The following is a 12,500-nucleotide window of genomic DNA, read 5'->3' on the forward strand; positions in this document are numbered from 1 at the left end:
ATCACACTCCCTTCCTGTTCCGGGGCAAGATTTTGCTCCCGAAGTACCCATTTCTCAACCGTGTTCCCCAAAGTCCACCCTGTCGTGAATCAGTCATGAATCTAGTCAGTACGGTGAATCGCGGAGCATCCACATCCCACCACGAAGATCGGAGTCCGCACACTACACATCGCCCCACGCGGTGTCTCCCCACAAGAACATCACCGCCGTCCTAGCCGAGTAGTGATACAGTGCCATTTCTTTCATTTTCTCTTTCTCGCTTGCTACTTATTTATTTATTTATTTATTTATTTATTTATTTATTTAATTTTGAGACAGAGTCTCACTCACTCTACAGCCCAAGCTGTAGCGCTGTGGCACGATCTCGGCTCACGGCAACCCCCGCCTCCCAGGTTCAAGCGATTCTCCCGCCTCCGACTCCCGAGTAGCTGGGATCACAGAGGTCTGCCCCACCGCACCCGACTCAGTTTTGTAGTTTTAGTAGAGACGGGGTTTCACCACGTGGGCCAGGCTGGTCTTGAACTCCTGACCTCCTGATCCGCCCGCCTCGGCTTCCCAAAGTGCTGGGGTGACAGACGTGAGCCACCGCGTTCAGCCCCTACGGTGCCATTGCTTGGAAATCACTCGTGGGAACACACACTTATGGGTCACGTGTGAAGAATTTTCCTTTTTCTATTTTTTTCCCCCTTTTTTTCGTGTGTGTGTGTGTGTGTGTGTGTGTGTGTGTGTGTGTGCGTGCGCGCGCGCGGTGGGACGGAGTTTCGCTCTTGCTGCCCAGGCTGGAGTGCAATGGCGCGATCTCGGCTCACTGCAACCTCCGCTTGCCAGGTTCCAGCGATTCTCCTGCGTCTGCCTCCCCGAGTAGCTGGGATTACAGGCCTGCGCCCCCATGCCCGGCTAATTTTGTATTTTTAGTAGAGACGGGGTTTCTTCATGTGGGTCAGGCTGGCCTCGAACTCCCGACCTCAGGTGATCCACCCGCCTCGGCCTTCCAAAATGCTGGGATGACGGGCATGAGCCACCGTGCCCGGCCTTAGCCGTTTATTTTAAAGTCGGGGAGCTTATCGGGGAAATACGAGAAGTTTGGACATCACAGGTGACAGAGAGAAAGGTCTGCAAATGGCCCTTCCATCCAAGTGGGGACCCGGCCTCGATCTCCCGAAATCATGCACCCAGTGGGGAAGCCCGGCAAGGCCCGTCTGTGTAGATTCCTCTCGGCCTCTCTAAGCACGCACTTCTCACTTTCGTGGAAGGGGCAGGGCCCTCTCTGGGACGGGGGAATCTGACAGACAAAGAGACAGACGTAGAAAAAGAGAGATGGACAGACAGAGACAGAGAGAAACGGACAGAAAGAGCGAGAGAGCGAGAGAGCGAGAGCGAGAGCGAGAGCGAGAGCGAGAGAGCGAGAGTGAGAGCGAGAGCGAGAGCGAGAGAGAGAGAGAGAGAGAGAGAGAGAGAGAAACAGACTAGACAGGGAGGGGGAGAGAGGGAGAGAGACAGACAGAGACAGACAGACAGGCAAAAAAGAGAGTAAGACAGAAGACAGACACAGTGAGTGAGAGACACAGGTAGAGAGAGAGAGAGACAGAGAGAGAGACAGAGAGACAGAGAGACAGAGAGAAAGAGAGGGACAGGCAGACAGATAAAGAGAGTGACAGAGAAAGACATAGACGGACAGTGAGAGACAGAGAGAAACAGACAGAGAGAGAGAGAGAGAGAGAGAGAGAGAGAGAGAGAGAGGCAGACAGACCGACAGGCAAAGAAAGAGAGTAAGACAGAAGACAGAGACAGTGAGAGAGACAGGAAAGACAGAAACGGACAGAGAGAGACAGAGAGGAACAGACAGAAAGAGAGAGGGTCCTAGCCCAATAGCGATACAGTGCCATTTCTTTCATTTCCTCTTTCTTTCCTTCCTTCCTTCCTTCCTTCCTTCTTTCTTTCTTTCTTTCTTTCTTTCTTTCTTTCTTTCTTTCTTTCTTTCCTCTTTTTTTATTTTTTTAATTTTTTTATTTTTTTGAGACGGAGTCTTGCTCTGTCACCCAGGCTGGAGTGCAGTGGCGCGATCTCAGCTCCCTGCAACCTCCGCCTCCCGGGTTCACACCGTTCTCCGGCCTCAACCTCCCGAGTAGCTGGGACTACAGGCGCCGGCCACTACACCCAGATAATTCGTTTGTTTTTTTAGTAGAGACGGGGTTTCACCATGTTAGCCAGGATGGTCTCGATCTCCTGACCTGGCGATCCGCCCGCCTCAGCCTCCCAAAGTACTAGGATGACAGACGTGAGCCACTGCGTTCAGTCTACAGTGCCGTATCTCAGAAATCACTCACAGGAACAGACACTTACAGGTCATGTGTAGAGTTTCTTTTTTTGTTTTGTTTTGTTTTGTTTTGTTTTGTTTTGTTTTGTTTCGTTTTGTTTTGTTTTGCACGAGGAGGTGGCGGGATGGAGTTTCGCTCTTGCGTCCCAGGATGGAGTGAAATGGCAGAGGGGACTCAGGGAGTCAACCTATGGCAGAGATGGCACGTCATTCAGAGCGTAACGTCCACAGCGAAAGGTGGTAGGGCCGGCACTTTTAAAGGCTGAAATCCCGGCGGCTCAGGCCTGTCGTCCTCGCACTTTGGGAGGCCCAGGAGAACGGATCACTTGAGGTCAGGAGTTCGAGACCAGTGCGGCCAACATGGAGAAACCCCGTCTCTACTCAAAATACAAAAATTAGCCAGATGTGGTGGTGTGCGCCTGTAATCCCAGCCACTGAAGAAGAATCACTGGAATCCGGGAGGCAGAGGTTGCAGTGAGCCGAGGGAGTGCCACTGCACCCCCGCCTGGGTGACAGACTGAGAGAGACTCAGTCCCTCCCTACCAAAAAAGAAAGAAAGAAAGAAAAGAAAGAAAGAAAGAAAAGAAAGAAAGAAAGAAAGAAAGAAAGAAAGAAAGAAAGAAAGAAAGAAGAAAAAAAAAAAAGAAAAAAGAAAAAAAACCACAGGGACCGCCACCGGGCGCAGTGGCTCACACATGTAATCCCAGCACTTTGGGAGGCCGAGGTGGGCGGATCACCTGAGGTCAGGAGTTCAAGAGCAGCCTGGCCCACATGGTGAAACTCCGTCTCTACTAACATGGAAACATCTTCGGAGCATGATGGTGGGTGCCTGTAATCCCAGCTGCTCAGGAGGCTGAGACGGGAGAATCGCTTGAACCTGGGAGACGGTGGTTGCAGTGAGCCGAATTGCACCACTGCACTCCAGGCTGGGTGGCTGAGTGAGACTCTGTCTTAAAACAACAACAACAACAGCAGCAAAAAAAATAGCAAACGCACAAAAAAAGAACAGGCCAAAATACTCCATTGTCACTGAACGTTCCGCCACCAGACCGGAAACCCCCTGACTCAGGTCAAGGAGGTGGTGTTTCCTTCTCTCTGTCTCTTGTCTCTCTCTCTCTCTCTCTCTCTCTCTCTCTCTCTCCCCCACACACACACACACAACTTTTATGTCTTGTTCAAGCACACATGTGCAAGATTGTTACACAAGTAAACTTCTGACTGGGGGGTTCAGTGTGCAGATGATTTCATCACCCGGATAACTCAGCGCAGTACCCGACAGTTTTCGTGGTTTGGTTTTTTGTTTTGTTTTGTTTTGTTTTGTTTTTCCCTGAAGATGTCTCTCCTTCCACACCTCCTCCCTCAAGTAGGCTCCCGCCTCTCTCGTCCCCCTCGTTCTGCCCACGAGTTCTCATTATTTAGTTCCCAGTTATAGATGAGAACACGCGGTCTTTAGCTGATCGTTGCTTTCATCTTCGGCGGTGGCGGTGAAAGAGGCATGACACGAAATCGACCCTTAGGACGCTCCCCTCCGTCCCCACCCCACACCCCCTCCCCACACACACCCTCATTCCTGCCCCCCCTCCTCAAACCCAAGACAGGAAGAAAGGCAGATATTAAAGTCAGAGGTCAGCCTCCAAGACGGTGGAGGCAAGGGATCTGAAAGGGTGAGCAAGCGATAGGGGTCGGGGGATGTCGTGGCCGAGCTAGCAAAAATAGGGGACCGACTTTCCAGCCCCAGCACACCCCCAATCCTCAACCGCAGCTAGCCTCTGGGTGGGGTTGCGCCTGTAAAAGCTTCTGAATGGAGAGAAGCCCAAGGCTATGGAAGGCATCAGCTCCAAGTCCGGGAAGGGAACAGGGCTTTGTGCATTCGAATGGGGCTTTAGAAGGCGGTGCTGCGGTTTCCAAAGCGACACGCCTCGCCTCGCCTCGCCTCGCCCCGCCCCGCCTCGCCCAGAGCGAAACTCCGTCTCAAAAAAATAATAATAATTTTAAGATAATCATAATAATAAAAAATAAATAAATAAATAAATAAATAAATAAATAAATAAATAAGAAATAAATAGTTAGTACAGCGGTCGTGGTCGTGAATCATTCCCCGGAGTCCAGGCGCAGTGGCTCACGCCCGTCACGCGAGCACTTTGGGACGCCGGGGCAGAAGGGTTGCAACAACATGATGAGACCCTGTCTGTGCAAAAACATTTGAAAAGGAAGGCCGGGCGCGGCGGCTGACGCCTGCCGTCCCAGCACTTTGGGAGGCCGGGGAGGGAGAATCACCTGAGGTCGGGAGTTGGAGACCAGCCTGCCCAACATGGAGAAGCCCCGTCTCTAGTAAAAATACAAAATCAACCAGACGTGGTGGTGCATACCTGCAACCCGAGCTGCTACTCGGGAGGCAGACTCAGGAGAATCTCTTGAACCCGGGAGGCAGAAGTTGCGGTGAGCCGAGATCCGCGCCATTGCACTCCAGTCTGGGCAACAAGAGCGAAACTGTGTCTCGGGAAAAAGAAAAATAAAACAATAAAAATTGAAAATCATCTGGGCACAGTGGCGCGTGCCCCGTGGTCCCAGGCACTACACTCTGGAGGCTGAGGTGGAAGGATCGCTTGAGTCCAGGAGCGTCCACACTGCAGTGAGTTTGGTTTTGATGACACCACTGCCAGGGTGACAGAGTGAGACGCCGTCTGTAAATCAGTCAAGCAATCAATCAGATCACTGCAAGGAGCTCTCTATGTCTTACTTTCAATAGGTGTCTCTTTAGGCCAAGCAGGCATGGTGCCTCACGCCAGTAATCCCAGCACTTTGGGAGGCCGAGGTGGGATGAAAGAAGGAAGGAGGGAAGGAAGGAAGGAAGGAAGGAAGGAAGGAAGGAAGGAAGGAAGGAAGGAAGGACAGACAGAACAAAAAGTTTTACAACCCTTTTTTTCATAGTGTCAGGAATTTATAGATAACACAAGTAGTTTAGGTCAGGGGCCGATGTTATTAGTATTACTTTTTTTTTTTTTTTTTTTTTTTTTTTAACTCCTACGGCCTGGTGGTGGTGCCAAGGTTGTCTGGCTATTTATCTGACTTTTGTTTGTTTCTAACGTTTTGCTTTCTCTCTTTCCTCCTGTCTTGTGAACTAGGCAAGGTGGGGGGAGGAGGGCAGCAGGAGCAGTAGAGGTCTCCTTCCTCATCCCCCACTTTGAGAATTTTCACTAATTAGTGGGCGGGTTCCCTTTCATTTTTACTGTTTGGGTCTTTTAGCGAGACAGAGTGATAGCGTTTTATGTAATACACTTGTGTGGAAGTTTTCTGACGAGCCATGGTAGGTACAAAACCTTTTATCATTGGAAGGAGCAAGTGTAATACACAGGGGCGCAGCAAGCAAGTAAGTTTCTTTTTTTTCTTTTTTTTTTTTTTTTTTTTTTTGAGACCGAGTCTCGCTCTGTCACCCAGGCTGGAGTGCTGTGGCCGGATCTCAGCTCACTGCAAGCTCCGCCTCCCGGGTTCACGCCATTCTCCTGCCTCAGCCTCCTGAGTAGCTGGGACTACAGGCGCCCGCCACCTCACCCGGCTAGTTTTTTTGTATTTTTTAGTAGAGACAGGGTTTCACCGTGTTAGCCAGGATGGTCTCGATCTCCTGACCTCGTGATCCGCCCGTCTCGGCCTCCCAAAGTGCTGGGATTACAGGCTTGAGCCACCGCGCCCGGCCAGCAAGTTTCTATTACAAGTAATACACTTACAGTGAGGGTTTTACATTTTCTACAGCTGGAAACTCTTTTCTAAATGAAGACCTAGGATCAAACCTGTGTTAAACCTGAACAGGCACATGTACTAACTTTGTCATGTCTTAAGCAGGTTAGTTTTTAACTGGGCCTTAAAACCTTTTTTTAGCAAGTAAAACAGTATTTTTTAATCAGGGAAGTTTTTACGAGCCCGACGCTTGAACTTGCGGCGTCTGTTTGGGGAAAGGGTTGGTTAAAGTCAAGTTATCTTGAGGCGTTAACCCTTCTGCTTCTCCAGGCCATTGGTCTCTTACGTTAGCCCTTCTATCAACATAACATGAAGAAACATCTAGGCTGCCAGCAATGTTTTCAGCCTACTGAGGAAATAGGTTTTTTTCTGTTTTTTTATTTTTATTTTTTAAATTTTTGGCTAAAGGAGGAGGTTCTGGTAACTTCTGGTTTATATGTTTAAAGAATGACTGAAAGACCTTGCGATCGTTGCTGGGCTGGACGGGTCTGGGTTTCCTAAGCAGTACGTGTACAGTGGGGACACCTTACATAGGTGTTTCTTCTAGCATGGTTATGGGTGTGTGTGTGTGTGGGGGGGGGGGGGGTAACAACAACAAAGCAATGTATAGCATATTCATATCCAGCAAGGACGAAAGAGGTCCTTACCTGGGAAAAAGGTTGAATACAGCGACAGAACAATAGGAAAACAGTTAGTATTCTAGGAAAACTATCTGTCTTAAGATTTTTAACTACATTGACTTGCTTGATGAGTCCTCAAGCTTCGGCCGTGCATAGACTAGTCAGCTGCCGGTGTGTGACTAGAGCAGGGCTTGTGGTCCTCAGCAGCAGCTCGGTCTCGTCTCAGGATCAGCCGGGCTGGATGATCTGCGTCCTGTTAGCCGGTCCACTTGTCCTGAGCTGCCAGTGTTAGCTGACTGTGGTGGATCCAAGACGCAACACCTGCAACTTTAACAGCAGTGGGAGTGGACAAGGTTACAGTATAGGGCTCATCCTATATGGGTTGTAGAAAAATTAGGTTTTACTTTAAACAGAGTCCCTAGATTTAAATGGGTGTCAGGCTTATAGGCATTATTTTTCTTTATTTAATTATGAACACTTCGTGTGGCTATTTTGAAAGGCTGCATTTGCCTTTTAAAGGTTAATTTCTTTAGTTTCCGGAGGTCACCTTTTATTTGACCTACGATTTGCGGGTGGCCAACCGAACACAATCTTACAGGGCAGATACCTAGTTTGTTTGGTAGGGGTGCACCTGACTCGGAGGAGGACCGTAGGCAAAAACCTGATTTTATCTTAAGTGAATTTCCTGGCATATATCTATATATCTATCTATATCTATATCTATATCTGTGTGTGTGTGTGTGTGTGTGTGTATGTGTGTGTGTGTGTGTGTGTTTGTGTGTGTGTGTGTGTGTGTGTATATATATATACATCTATCTATCTATCTATCTATCTATCTATCTATCTATCTATATCTATATATGGCAACCCTTTTTTTTTTGTTTTGTTTTTTGGTCGCCAGTAGCTGCTCGCTCGAGTGTCCAGTTCATGCGTTCCACCTTTTGTTGAACTTTGTGGCCGATAGGCTGCGTGTAACCTCTGTTGTATTGTTAACAGTCTTGTTAAATCTTGCACTATTCCAGCTACAGCTACAAATGCTGGCCTATTGTCTGACTTTAAAATCAGAGGTAGTCTTAAACCTGGGGATAATGTCTTTTAACAGTACTTTAGTCACTTCTTGTACTTTTTCTGTCCTGGTGGGGAAAACTGTAACTTACCCTGAAAAGGTGCAAACAAGCACTAGCCTCCAGCAGGGGGCAGTTCTGTAAAGTCTATAAGCAAGTTTTCACAAGGTATGGCTGTTTTTCCTGTTTCAGTTTCTTAGAGGAGGCGTTCCCCCCTCCCCCCATCCCCACCCCCACTCCGCCCCTTTGTCACTGTATCTAGTGGCTGAGCCTTCAGTGAGAAATTGGAATCCAGATACGGCAGAGTCTTGCTGTTGGTAACTTCTAATGTGACCATGGGCTCCTGGGAGCCTCGTGAGAAGGTGCCTAGTCTGCCCTAGTCTTTACATTCTTCAGCTCCTGTCAGCCTGATCAGATGAGTGTCTGGTTCCTCCAAGGTGCAGCAGCCCTTGGCCGATGGCCTCTTTGTCTCGCGGCCTTGGCCATTTCCTGTATTGCCTTCTGAACATTTACCCTTCTAGAGTCTTTTTTTTTTTTTTCCATCTCGCACATTAATGTCTCTCTAGCCTTGTCCGGCTCTGGAATCCTTGCCTAACTTGACTTCGGTCATGTCTACATCCACGTCCGCGGCCTCTCACAATGCTGCTTTCCCCCCCCCCCCCCCCCCCCCCGCGTTCTCACGCTCCTACGGCCAGCTGGTGGGGCCCGAGAAACGGCACGGGCCCTGCCCCCGCCCACGCACTGCTGTCTGTCTCTCCTGTTTTCTTTTGAATCTCTATCTTTACACTTGCTTTTAGTCTTTCTTTTTCTTTTGCTCTTTTCCCTCTTTTCTAGAGTTTAACAGGCTCTTTTCTTTATACACTTGGAGGGTGAAACAGGCATACCGAGAGTCAGTGTAAATGTTTACAGTCTTACCCTCACCGAGTTCTAAGGCCCGGATTAAAGCAATGAGCCCAGCTTAACGACAGCGTCCAGGGTTACCACCGCATATTCTGCACATCTCTCCCCTCGTGGGTTGGTGAAGCTGTTCCCGTCCACGCATAGCTCCTAGTGTACTGATGCCCAAGGCTGGTCCCGGAGGTCAGATCTGCTAGAGTACACTGGAGTCCAACACCTCTACACAGTCATGCTCGACAGGGCTCTAGCTGTCGGGAGCAAGGCGGTGGGTTCAGGGTGTTCCCAGTTTAGTAGCTCAATGGTTGAAAAGGGCTGATAGATGAAAGTCTGTTGCCCACCCCCCTCCCCCCGGGATGTGGGCCTGGTCATTATAATAGACAGGTCCTCGTATCTCCCTGAGAGGCATTTACAGAGCTCGAGTAAGACCAGATCTGAGATGGCCCACTTGACTATCTCGACTTCTTTCCTTGGCCTCTGGAGGCTCCGATCCTTCCCTTCGAGGTGAGACCTGGGGCGTGTCAGCTCCTGAATCTCATTTCTGAGGGGGTTGTTGGCCTCGGTGAAGCAGGGTAGGCTGGGAAACATGGAGAAAGAATCTGTGTTATCTCTCGCGGCTCCCGTAAAAACTGGCTTCTCTTGCCGTTTCCTGGGACTCCCTTTTTAAAAAAACTGTGTGTCTGCCGGCGAAGCCGCTCTTACTTTTACTTTTGGCTATTTTGCACAAAGTTGTTAAACAGGGCTAAATTAACGCCGGCTTTGTCTACAATCTATTTCGCCATGAGTCAATATAAAGGAATGTGATCTAGGTACACAGGCTGTCCTCCGACCCCGTCACCACCTGAACTACACGGCCAATTGTTCTCTGCCTATAGTTCCTTCCGTGGGCCATCCAACAGCAGAAGAGGGCAATTCTAATTCACCCAGAGTTCGTGACCTCTAGGGGGTTAACTGAACTCTATAATCTCCTGCAAAACCTTTTGTAAGGTTCTGTCACATGCATTTTAGTAGGGTAAGTTGTGACGACTTGATGACTTTCCTTTTATTTTTCTTTTTGAAACGTTTTTAAGAGGGCTCCTAGCGGAGTGGGCTTACTTTGTGCCTGACCTATGTTTCTCTCGAGAGGAAACAACATTCACCCTACGAGAAGGAAAGGGTAAAAGGTCACTCAGTCACCTAATTCACACTAAATCAAAATCAAAGCTAAAACCAAAGTGTTGTTACGGGCACACCTGTTCGTCAAGCAATTTAAGCCAAACCAAAATCAGGAGCAAGACCAAAGTGGCAATAAAGGCAGGCCTGTTTATCAAGCAATTCAAGTCAAGTCAAAATCGAAACCGAAACCAAAGTATCAACCAATGAATTCAAGTGAAGTCAGAAACCAAAACCAAAGTGCCGGTAGAGGCACGCCGTGGGTGATCAGGCCACGCTTCCACTCAAACGGAGTGGGGGAAGTTCCAAAGAGCAGTCTCAGCAAGTTTCAGATGTCCGGACTGAAAGTGCCAGTTCCTTCCCGGTGTCCAGCCACTGTGCCGATCCTCCACGGGGGCGTGCTGTGCACCGCTCTTTGGAGGCGAGGCATCGCACCGGGGCAGATGCCTACCCGGCAGCACTCTGAGGATCCGCATCGCTCAAGCTGGCCAGAGTCCCCCGCAGGGATGCTCTACAGGGCAGGCATAAGCCGCCTAAGGGGCTGCCTCGACCCTCCGTGCATCACCAGCTCGCTTCCCGGTGAGGGAACCCAGAAATGTAGCAGGACAAGCCGCAGACAAAACTCCCGAGACACCGGATTAAAGAAGGAAGAGGTTTTTCATTCGGCCGGGAGCGTCGGCAGACTCGCATCTTAGGAGTCGAGCTCCCCGAAAAAGACTTTTTTAAAGGCTTACAACCTCAAGGGTTGCACGTGAAAGGGTCGTGACAAATCGAGCAAGCGTGGGAAACGTGACTGGGGGCTACCTGCAGCAGCTAACAGAACAAAAAGTTTCACAAGGCTTTTTTCATACGGTGTCTGGAATTCACAGATAACAGAAGTAGTTCAGGTCGGGGGTCGATGTTATTATTATTACTTCCTCTTTTTCTTTTTTTTTTCCTTTTTTTTTCTTTCTTTTCTTCTTTCTTTCTTTCTTTCTTTCTTTCTTTCTTTCTTTCTTTCTTTCTTTCTTTCTTTCTTTCTTTTTAAATCTCCTAGGGCCGTGTGGTGGCACCAAGGGTGTCTGGCCATTTATCTTGCTTTCGTTCCTTTCTAACTTTCTGCTTTCTGTCTTTCCTCTTGTCTTGTGAACTAGGCGAGGTGCGGGGAGGAGGGCAGCAGGAGTAGTAGTGGTCTCCTTCCTTATTATTATGATTTTGAGACAGAGTCTCGCTCTGTCACCCAGGCTGGATTGCCATGGCACGATCTCGGCTCACTGCAACCTCGGCCTCCCCGGTTCAGGCAAGTCGCCTCCTTCGGTGTCCCGAGTAGTCGGGATTCCAAGCCCGTGCCATCAGGAGGCCTGGCTAATTGTTACACTTTTCATAGAGACCGGGTTTCACCATGTTGGCCAGCCTGGTCTCCAACTCCTGGCCGATGTGGTATGATCGCTGGAGCCCCCCCCCAGAAGTTTGAGATCATCTCGATATGTGAGACGATACCTGCAATAATAATAATAATAATAATAATAATAGTAATAGTAATAATAATAGACGTTTAAAAAGAGATTGTATGTGCCCAGAGCGTGGACCAGAAAGCAAGACCACATCCCTACTGAGAAGATGATGGGGGGGGAGAGAGAGAGGGGCGGTGAGAGAGAGAGAGAGAGAGAGAGAGAGAGAGAGAGAGAGGAGCAAATATAGAATGAGCTAGGCGCAATGGCTCACGCCTGTAATAGCAGCAGTGTGGGTGGCCGAGGCAGGCGGAGTGATTGAGAACAGGAGTTGGAGACAAGCCCGGGCAACGTGATAGAACCTCGAACCCCATGTCACGTACAGACAGACAGACAGACAGACAGACAGACATACATACGTACGTACGTACGGAAAGCATGACAAACATTATAAAAGTTAACCGGTGTGGTGGTGCATGCCTGTAGTCCCACGTAAGGAAGTAAGAAAGTATGTAAGTAAACGCTTGTAATGTAAAACTAAGTGAAAAAAGAAGTAAGCGTCTGGGCACGGTGGCTCCACGCCTGTCATCCCAGCACTTTGTGAGACCGAGGCGGGTGGATCGTGAGGTCAGGAGTGCAAGACCAGGCTGGGCAAGGTAGTGAAACCCTGTCTCTGCTAAAAATACAAAAAAATTAGTCAGGCGTGGTGGCAGACGCCTGTAATCCCGGCTACTTGGGAGACTGAGGCAGAGAATTGCTTGAGCCCGGGAGGTGGAGTTTGCAGTGAGTCGAGATCGCGCCACTGCACTTCACTTCAGCCTGGGAGACAGAGCAAGACTCCATCTCCAAAAAAAAAAAAAAAAAAAAAAAAAAAAAGAACGACAGACAAAAAAAAGCAAAGAAACAAAACAAAAAAACAAGCAAGCAAGCATCCAGCCAGCCAGCCAGCCAGCCAGCCAGCCAGCCAGCCAGCCAGCAAGCAAGCAAAGGACGAACATGACAATGACATAGAAGTAATAAGCCATGAGAAAAACAAGCAAATAAGAGGGCATGAGTAACGCTACAAGGTAATTAAGATCACAATGCATTTTTCCTTCCTCTGCACCCCAGCTCTCCTCACCTCAGCTGGAGTGGAGGTGCGCGATGACAGCTCACGTTCGCCTCCACCTCCCGGGGTTCAGAGATCCCTGTAGTCCCAGCAGCTTGGGAGGCTGAGATCACCAGAGCCCAGGGAGGTGAAGGCTGCCATGAACCACACGATCGCGTGCCTGCAAGTCCACGGTGGGTG

Source organism: Macaca nemestrina, unplaced genomic scaffold (genome assembly GCF_043159975.1).
Source record: "Macaca nemestrina isolate mMacNem1 unplaced genomic scaffold, mMacNem.hap1 Scaffold_156, whole genome shotgun sequence".
NCBI lineage: Eukaryota > Metazoa > Chordata > Mammalia > Primates > Cercopithecidae > Macaca > Macaca nemestrina.